This window comes from Carlito syrichta, unplaced genomic scaffold, assembly GCF_000164805.1.
Source record: "Carlito syrichta isolate Samal-C Ts95f unplaced genomic scaffold, Tarsius_syrichta-2.0.1 Scaffold305657, whole genome shotgun sequence".
Lineage (NCBI taxonomy): Eukaryota > Metazoa > Chordata > Mammalia > Primates > Tarsiidae > Carlito > Carlito syrichta.
Genome location: NW_007249753.1, coordinates 178,196 through 187,253, shown reverse-complemented (window position 1 = coordinate 187,253; position 9,058 = coordinate 178,196).

Here is a 9,058-nt window from a genome sequence, read left to right as displayed (position 1 = left end):
ATTACAGATGTAGAAATTGAGGCACAGAGAGGTTAAGTAATTTCCCAAAGTCACACAGCTGATAAGTACATGGTAGATTCTAGACTCTGAAGTTTTAACTACTACGCTTCTGGGTTCCTGTTCTCTTAAGGATTTCAGTGTGTGTGTCTGTGAGTATGTTGCGAAGATGTATGGAAAAATAATGACAATACAAAGATGTCATGGCTACAGCTAGAGGAATGCTGAGAGTGCTAGCGGGGGATGGGGAACATCTTTTCTGATGTAACCCTCCAGGAGGCAAGAGGGAATAGCAAGAGGGAATAGCTCCTCAGCTGAGGAGCTCAAGGACAAGACTCCCAATTAACCAGTGGTCCCAGACAAGAGGACTTGGGTCCTTCCTTCCCATTCTGTCCCAAGGAGAGGGCTGCCCCTGCCACCACCAAAGGCCTGGCGGTACCTTTCCAGGGCTGTGACCTCAGGAATGAATGTACAGCCTTTCCTTATCTCAGCACCCAGGCATCCATGGCCCCTGCAGGCTCCACGGGAGGGGTTGTGAGGAGGAGGAGGAGGACAAGATGGAGAGGGAGTGCTGCTCCTGGATCTCTGGAGTTCCAGGACGCATTAGGCCTATGGCCCGTGTATGAGTGGCATTGTATGTAAGCAGCATCCTTCTTCTGGCAGGTCTGCCCACCCAGCTGCACAGCACGTCCTCCCTTCACTTTGCCTCCCCGTACTCTGTATGCACATGACACCATGTGTAAAGATTTCGTTCATCAACCTGTCAATTTGATCTTTTGGGAGTTGTTTCAAGCCACTGAATTTTAGGATGGTTCATTATGCTACAACAAACAAAACAAATAGCCAAGACAAACTTGAAGAACAAGGTTGTGGGGAAGGGGATGACCCTACCCTACCAGAAACCAAAACTTACTGGGAAGTCATTATATGATTACCAAGCTATCCTGGAATGGAAACTGGCTAAGGCAACAGAATCGAGACGTGAGAAACAGATCCATATATAAATGGGAACTTTACATTTGACAGATCGGGTATCATGAATCAGGTAGAAAGGATAGAATATTTACTGGTGCTGACACAATTATCATATGGGAAAAAATAAAATTAGGTTTCTGTTAATACCTTGTCTTACAGAAAAATGAATTCCGGGTGTGTTGTAAACCTAAATGTGAATAGCCAAACAATAAAACATTTAGACAAACATATAAGCATTTTTATGGCTTCAGGGTACAGAATGATTTCTTAAGCAAGTCATCAAAAGCACAAACCATAAAAGGCAAAAATTGACTATATTTAAGTGGAAAACCTTGGTATAAAGAAGACACTAGAAATAAAATGAAAAGATGGACCACAGTCAGGGAGAAGGCATTTACAATGCATATAACTGATAGAAGATTAGGGGCCAACATTTATAAAGAGCTCATTCAGATTAAAAAAAAAATGACAAGCCATTTAAATTGGCATATAGGCGAAACCAAACAAACAAAACACAGACAGAACATTAAAAAAAACAAAGGCACATAAACAATGCTTAACTTCACGAGTAATCAGAGAAATTCAAATCTCAAGTAGATACATTTATATATCCAGCAGATTGGTAGAGGGCTTCAAATATGTATACATAAATATATGTGAACATACATACATACATAATCAGAGAGAGAGATGACATTGCATTTTCTGAGGGTCCATGGTAATAATCATAGAAACAAATATATCGTTCCATGAATGCATTTAAGCAGTTCAAACGGCATTTGTCCCATAAAAATACTTATAAAATAACCTTGGGTATGTGCTGATATCAGGTTTCTGTTACATCAAAGGCTTATGCGCCATGGAGGGAGTAACACTTAGACATGGAAAAGGGGAACAAATTAAATATGGCTTTATATACAAATTTTAGTGTTCAGTAAATAAGTTTAGTGTAAAATTCCATCTAATACAATAAAAGCACTAACATAAGCTTTTGATTTCCTAGATTTGAACCATTCTTTTCTCTTTTAAAAATTTTCATATACAGAAAAATATTAAGGTTTGACAAAACTGGGTAATAGGCACAAGTGTTCTCTATACTTCCTTATGTGCTTTAAAATATTTCTTAGTTTTTTTTTTATTTTAACAAAACAGCTATTGCAAAAGTCCAAGGAAGAGGTGATGTGGCCATAGCCCAGGGTGCTGTAACTTCAAGAAGAGGGAGTGGTGCTGAGAACTTGAGGCGGCCACTTTCCAGCTTGAGGAGAGAGTTAACGCTGTGAGGACGGCAGAGGCATGGAGATGGATATAGGGGAAAGAGAAGAGGAGTGACAGTTTTCTGTTTGAGAAGGAGGGAGGAATTGAACACACACAGAGATGTACAGCCAGTTTTACTAGGAGAAGCCTGGTGACCATTGAGTGACAGTGAAAGATTAACTAAGACAAATAACCAATTTGGGGAAGAAGAAAATGAGTTTAGGTTTGGAAACATTTACATCTGTATGCAACTGCAGGATAGTTAAGCTTAAGAAGCTGCAGATGAGAACTGAAAGCTCAAAAGAGAGATCAGGACTTGCTAACCTAGAGGAGAGTGGCCAGAAGAACTCTGACCCTGGGGGATACTTTTGTTTAGGTGATGAAAGAAAAAGGAGTATTCAAGGAAAGAGACAAAGAAGAGCCACCAGAGAGGCAGAGAAATACCAGTATTCCACAATGTGTCAGTCTGAGTAAACTAGCCGCACTAACCAAAAAAATATAGCACGAGTTTATTCCTCACTCCTATCACAGCACAATGTAGGTTGGTGAGGAGGCTCTGCTCCACACAGTCATTCAGGAACCTAAGTTCCTTCCAACAAGTGACTCTCTTATCCTCTAGAGACTCTTAGAGCTCTCCACTGGATCCTCTATATCTGGGTAACAAATGAGAAGAGAGCACAAGATTACACAGACAGTTTTATGAGACAGGCCCGGAAGTAGCAAACTTCATTTTTTTTTTTTCAGAATCCAGTCTACCTCTAACTTCAAAGAGGCTGGAAGATAGAGTCTAGCTGTATTCTAGGAAGAAATAGTTTTTAAAAAAATTGCTTAGTCTTTCCCAAGAGTCAAAACATTGTGAAATAAAAGTTATTCGTGAAATTTATAAATCCTTAGGAAAACTCTCCTAGGATTCAGAAATTTGACCTGTCCCTGTTTCCTAACTGTTACTCCCTCTTCTCCTTGCCTGAGGTTCTTTTAACTGGGAATCCTTACTGACTTTCTCAAAACAAGCCCTGTCTTCGTCCTCCTGTAACTATCACATGTATCACCCGTTTACATGCTGGACTTTGTGATGGTACTGTCTCATAGAGATTCATTCTAGGAAACTCAGCTGCCGGAGTCCAGCTCCAGCGGGTCAGAGTTTCCTGAAGGAGGGACGGCATCAGCACAGGAGAGAAAAAACTTGGACACTGACTCTGCTGCAAGCAGGACAAATGCTGATTTATTGTCTTTTTCAACTCCTTTTATACCCTAGATTTTGACTTGATACAAAAACATGTTTTTCTTTTTCAAGGCAATCAGCTTCAATTTAATGGACTGGACTGGCAATGTATCTTTGTTCATCCTGTTTTGATCTTAAAAAATTATCATCCTAAACATTAACTATAAATTTTATAAACTCCTAACATTTTCTAATGATTATCATTTCTTAATGTCCATACAAAACTTACTTATTTCTATAACTATTACATTATAAATCACTACCAAGTTCTAAGCACTATAATTGTTACATAGATTAACAAGTCACATCTGTGACCTTCATACAGCAATTTGCAACTAGCTGGGGTAAAACAGCATTCTCAAGGTTTTTTTAACTGCAAATTGGCCTGACTAGTTTTCGATAATGTCACTTCTGGTATTTACAATCTGCATCAATTATCCCCTGTTAGGGAGACTTTAATGTTTGTAAAACAAAGGGTCTCCAGGGCTCAAGTCATCTCAGTTACAATCTCTAACCAGAATTACAAACCTCCTTAACAAAGGGAAGTAAAGGCAAGGGTGCTCTACTATTTATGTGATTGTTAATTTCTTAAGCATAAAATACCACATGTAGAAATTAAATAAATGTAATTTTTGCATCGGCACTCTTCCTAGAAATACAAACTGTAACTTCTCAAATTTCTCCAATTAGTCACCAATCAGAAGAAATAAAACCTTACAAGTGATTATCTACCTGCACATGATATTTAAAATCTCTATTGATAATTTCCTGGCAAGGCTAGTGAGTTCCCTGAGAAACATTAAATCAGAACACCTTCTGATTTTGTACAATTTTCCCAACTACAATGTTTAATCAAGTGATTGTGTGATCTAATACCAGGAGGACGGGGGCATGGAAACCTAGGGAGGAATTCAAATGAAGGGAAGGTAATTTTTTCATGAATTCCCCTCTTACCTTTTTGCAAGGGGTAGTGGAGGCGTGAGTGGAATTTTGCTTTCCATCCTCAGACTGTACAGAACTTTTTGGCTGCATTAATAACAAAAGCAGAAGAAGCAAGAGTCTCAGCTGCCCAGGTTTGCTTTGCGACCCGGGGTCTTCAGCCCCCTGGACTTTGTCAGCAGGCAGGCCTCCATAGCTGGCTCCCAACACTCAGCCTGACAAACACACACACACACACACACACACACACACACACACACACACACATCAGACTTTATTCTGTCCTTCAAGGAAACATACAAGTGTACATTTTCCAAGTTCATATTTATCTTGCTGTCAAAACTTGGCAGCTACCTTCCCACTCACATCTTCCAATTAAATCTCTCCTCAAACCAATCTTTCCTGGCTCTTTATTATTTAATTATTTATTTTTGATCAGAGCATCACTCTGTTGCCCAGGCTAGAGTGCAGCGTCATGATTGCAATGATCATGGCTCACTACAGCCTTGACCTCCTGGACTTAGGTGAGCCTTCCACCTCAGTCCCCTGAGTAGCTAGAACTACAAGAGCATGCCATCAGACTGGGCTAATTATTTTATTTGTTGTAAAGAAGAGGTTTTGCTATGCTGCCCAGGCTGGTCTAGAAATCCTGGACTCAATCATTCTGCCCGCCTTGGTTTCCCAAAGTGCTGAAATTGCAGGCATGAGCCACAGTGCCTGGCTTTCCTGGCTCTTTAATCCTTTGCCCTCTCGCTGGTAGGTCATTAGTGTCTCCAGTGGAGAAGAAATGTCTCCTCAGTCCAAAACCTGGAAATCAGCAAGTTGAGCCTCAGGTACGGGGAAGTGTGGATCTTCCATAACTCTCTGGTACCAGATATTTTAGGTCTGTGTTTTAGAAGTTGTGCTATCTGAGGCTGGGGTGACACTTTGGAGATGTGAGGCAAGAAATCAACCAAAATTGGGGTCTACTACAAGATAGTTACTTTGGAACACAAAATCTGTGCATCATCAGCTAAGCCAAGTAAGCCTCCTATAGCTGTTGAAGTATTTAGTCACTTCTCAATGTTTCACGACACATTAATGTTTTAAGAGACATTTACAAGTGTTATGTGAAATTACTATATTTTCTCCAAATATTTAGATGTAAGGAAAAGCCATGTTTATCACAATTTGCAAGAACCTAACTATTAGAAACTCTCTTAATATCTATTATCAGGAGGATAATTAAGTTGTTATGTCCACACCAAGGAGTACTATGTAGACATTACAAAGAATGAATTAAAACTATGTCTGTTGATGTGGAAAGATGTCCTAGATATATTAAATGAGAAAAAATGCAAGCCACAAAATAACATATTTAGCACAAGCTCATTTGTGTGTGTGTGTGTGTGTGTGTATGACCACAGAAAAAGACTAGGTGAACAAACACCAAAGTATAAATAGGGATTCTTTCCAGAGAATGGGATTAGAGGAGTAGCGGAACATTCAATTCTTTTTTTTAAACATATTTTTTATTTTAAAATTGTGGGGTACCATTAAGGATTAGGTATACAAATATGCACCATTCAGGTACCCTTGTTGATAAGGGGTGTCTCCCCGTCCCCAGACAGATACTGGCTACCGTTAATCCCACCTTCCTTTCCCTCCCTACCCTCCCATAGTTTCCCACCACTGTCAATCCTTTTCTTATAGTGTTATGATACATATTCAAGGTCCACTATATGAATGAGAATGTGATACTCAGACCTTTGTTTCTGTGAGAGATGATTCAGTATTATAGACTCTAGTTCCATCCAAGTTGCTGCGAAATTCATGATTTTGTTCTTTTTTATGGCTGCGTAGTATTCCATCATGTATATGTACCACATTTAAAAAATCCAGTCCTCTTTTGATGGACAGCATGGTTGGTTCCAGGTTTTTGCTATTGTGAACAATGCTGCAATAAACATTCGTGTGCAAGTATCTTTTTTATAGAGTAACTTGAGTTCTTCAGGGTATACTCCCAGTAGGGGGATTGCAGGGTCATATGGGAAGTCGATATTTAGAGCTTTTAGGAATTGCCACACTGCTTTCCACAGAGGTTGCACTAGTTTACACTCCCACCAACAGTGAAGAAGTATTCCCTTTTCACCATATCCTCTCCAGTATCTGTTATTTTTTGAGTTTTGATAATTGCCATTCTGACTGGAGTTAGGTGGTATCTCAGTGTAGTTTTAATTTGCATCTCCTTGATGATTAGTGAAGTTGAACATTTCTTCATGTGTCTGTTGGCCACTTGGATGTCTTCCTTTGTGAAGTGTCTGTTCATATCTTTTGCCCATTTTATAATGGGGTTGTTTGTTTTTTTCTTTTCAGCATGTTTGAGTTCCTTGTAGATCCAAGATGTTAAGCCTTTGTCAGACCTGGAGTTGGCAAGTACTTCTTCCCAGTCTGTGGGCTGTCTCCCTGCTTTCTTGATGGTTTCTTTGGCTTTGCCGAAGCTTGTCAGTTTAATGAGGTCCCACTTGTCTATCTTCTCTCTTATGGCCTGTGCGTCCCGGGTTTTGTTTAGGAATTGGATGCCAGTTCCAATTTCTATAAGGGTATGTCCTGCATTTTCTAAGGTTCTTATGGTTTGAGGTTTTACATTTAGGTCTCTCATTCATTTAGAGTTAATTTTTGTGTATGGGGATAGATAGGGATCTTGTTTGAATCTTCTGCATGTGGTCAGCCAGTTTTCCCTGCACCATTTGCTGAATGGGCTCTCTTCTCCCCAGTGGTAGGTGGTGGAGGCTTTGTCAAAGATGAGTTGGTTGAGAAATTGAGGTTTTGCTTCTGGGATCTCAATTCTATTCCATTGGTCTATATGCCTGCTCCTGTACCAATACCAAGCTGTTTTGATTATTGTAGCTTTATAGTAAAGTTTAAAGTCTGGTAGTGTGATGCCTCCTTCTTAATAAAATTGTTAAGAGTTCTGCCTCTGGAGCCAAAATACCCAGGTCTAAATCTGAATCATAGTTACTAGCTATGTGATCTTGGGCAAGTTGCTTAACATCTCTGAATCTCAGTTACTTGGAACAATAATATTACCTACCTCCTAAGTAATGATGTGATATATAACCCATTAATATAGAAACCTACACTGTATTAATTAATACAGACTATATTAATATGGCAATATTAGAACAATGCCTAGCACATAGCAAACACTCAATACATGTTAGTGTTTTCAGAGGTGGAATGATAGACAACATTTATGTTTTTAGAGTGTATTTTTAAGTATTTTCACATAAAAAATCACTAAATATAGTTTTTAAAAGATTTTAAAATGTTTAACACAGTCTATATAAATAATGGACGTACTCTCCCTTTAAAACTGTGCTAAGTATGACAGGATGCTGGGAGAAGATGACTTGAAGTTATGATGTTTTAACTGCATAAAAAGTACTTACCAAGTAACTATTGTTACCATTATATGTACATATGGTAACTATTGTTACCATATATGTCATCTCCTTAGTAAGTGCTGTGATATCTTGAGTCAAAATTTTGCACATAAGTCTTTAAAAAGTCATTACCTTTTTAAATTGTTGTTTAAAAAATTCTGCTTAAAAGTCTTAGAGAATTAATTAAATTTTGCAGCAATTGATTTGTCTTAGGAACTATTTTTATTTACACTTTCTACTCTAATCCAGGCACAAATGATGACTCCAAAGTTCCTGCTGACATCCTGAAAATGTGGGATAGTTTTCAAAGGGTTTCACAGTTATACAAGGTTAGGATGCACACTGGTTTCAGGATTTATTTCCTTGTTTGGTCCTGAGCCACCCAGTGTGCTGTGGGTGATAAGGGAAAGATTATGACCTAATTCACAGGGAAACCACACCACCATCTATGGAATGTGCTAGGGCTGGCAGTGGGAATCAGTCTCTCCCCTGGAAGAACTATTTTCTCTTTCTCTAGAGAGGCAGTAATTCTCTAATGCTCTTCTTTCACTTTTGAGACATTATGCACTTCCTGCCATGGCAGAACCAGTCTTCAGTTGGCAGATCTCTGTGGTCCAAGCCTGCATCCCCATTTCCACTCTGATGAACATCCTGACTTCTCAGCTCACACTCAAACCAGAATCCCAGATAGGTCTTTCTGGCTGAGAAGGTCTGGCCATATATGCTTCAGATTCTCTCTGATGACTCATTTGAGGGCCCCTCTTTATTCCCTTAACCCAAGGTATTAATCTTCTAGAATACAGCCACAACAGATCTAGAATACCAACATCACATCCATATCCAGCAGCAAAGAGGCAGCACCTTTCTAGCACCCAGCATGGTACCTGGCACATAGTAGGTGCTTGGAAAATACTTGTGGAACAGAAGAATGTTACCTTGGGGAGAGCTTCTCTGGGCTCTCCCAGTCCCTCCTGTTAGGGTGAAAAAAATGCCAAAGAGGGGTAGCTGTAGGCCAAGTTCCCAAATAGATGCATGTGCAAAAAGGTTCAATTCCTGATAATTTAAATAAGGTTCTTTACAGAAGAATGGGGATGATACGAGAACCAGCAGAAGATGGTGATGCATCCAAAGACAGAGAGCTGTTAACAACCCTGGGCTTGAAAGAACAAGGAGAGAGAACTGTGTTACTGGAGCCAAGTGAGAGCGGAAGCTGTGGAAGAGGAGCCACCAACAGAAGCTGTGGCCA